The sequence below is a fragment of the Folsomia candida genome, unplaced genomic scaffold, assembly GCF_002217175.1.
Source record: "Folsomia candida strain VU population unplaced genomic scaffold, ASM221717v1 Fcan01_Sc035, whole genome shotgun sequence".
Lineage (NCBI taxonomy): Eukaryota > Metazoa > Arthropoda > Collembola > Entomobryomorpha > Isotomidae > Folsomia > Folsomia candida.
The window spans coordinates 1,053,382-1,054,617 of NW_019091227.1; the positions used below are offsets into that span (position 1 = coordinate 1,053,382).

The 1,236-nt window shown below is 36.8% G+C and overlaps 1 long non-coding RNA gene across 1 annotated transcript; it reads left to right on the forward strand.

Moving 5' to 3' along the window:
- Nucleotides 1-789: 789 nt before the first annotated feature.
- Nucleotides 790-1,003, forward strand: LOC110860905. The gene is made up of 2 exons (XR_002549002.2): nt 790-827; nt 893-1,003. It is a non-coding gene; the product is annotated as an uncharacterized LOC110860905 (long non-coding RNA).
- Nucleotides 1,004-1,236: the final 233 nt, after the last annotated feature.

The following is a 1,236-nucleotide window of genomic DNA, read 5'->3' on the forward strand; positions in this document are numbered from 1 at the left end:
TTCTGTCACACAAGATCAAGACGTGGTGTATTTCGTCTCTCCAGCGATTGACACCGATGAGAAGGAGGTTCAGACGGATCCCTGCGAAATTACTCAATGTGAGCTTTTTTAAAAATTTTGTACTATTTCTACTATCCAAAGAATATCTAAATAAACCTTCGGTTATTTTAATTACAGTGCTGCGGATGGTCAAGGGAATTCAACTTGCATTGGCAGAACAAGGTCAAATTCTGCACACAATTCTCGATGGAGGGAAAGGTCGCTCTGCCTCAAATACACGGATTTCAATGGAACTACAGAAATTTACGTTTCCTCTTACAAATACTGTCGAATTGGAAAAGCTAAATGACATGGTAAAGTCGTCTGACGTAGCAAAAGGTGACCTGGTAAGTATTTCATTTTGTAAAATGTTGTAGCAAGTTTTATCCGTTTTTATCTCGTTTTGCTTGTGGTAATTGTTCTTTGGGGTATTCAGATCACCATCGTCTCTGGAGGAGTGAGAGGATACGAGGAAGTTGATGTCATTAGCAAGATGATGAAAAAATTGATGACCGACGATTTATTGTCCAAATATAGTCTAAAAGGAATGCAGAAAAAGCTTTCGTTTTCTACGCTAGCGGATATAAAATATGTCCTACACAGTAAGTATGAATAAGTAGGGTGAATCATATAATTAGACTTTCTTCCCTTGAATTTATTACTATTTTTTAATTATTAGGCGGTGCGGCAATTCTGATGAGCCCTTTGACACCTGACCACTCAAAAATTGATGACGGAATCTCGAGGGACTTGACTAAGGCCGGCGATCGTGTGTATAAAAGAAATAAGTGAGAAATTTTTGCTATTATCAATATATGGTGCTAAATATTTATAACCTCTTTTAATTTCACAGGAAACAGCCAGTCACCAACAACCTGCCCTCGCCATCATCACAGAATTAATTTACAAATAATTAGTTTATTTTTTGTTATGATCACAAAAGTAATAAAATTATTTAAAAGGGCAACTCGTCTATCTAATTTTTTATTTAAATGTAAATCGTAGTGATTTCGGGCAGAATTCGTACAAAATTCGTTAGGATTTCCATCAGAAATCGTCACGAAGTCGAGAAAGAATCGGAAAGAATTCGTACAGAATTCGTACAGAGTTCGGCATAAAAAGTCGTGACGAATCGTCAAGAATTCTGTACGATTCTGCGGACATTTCCCACCGATTTCTTTGGGATTTCTGTACGAA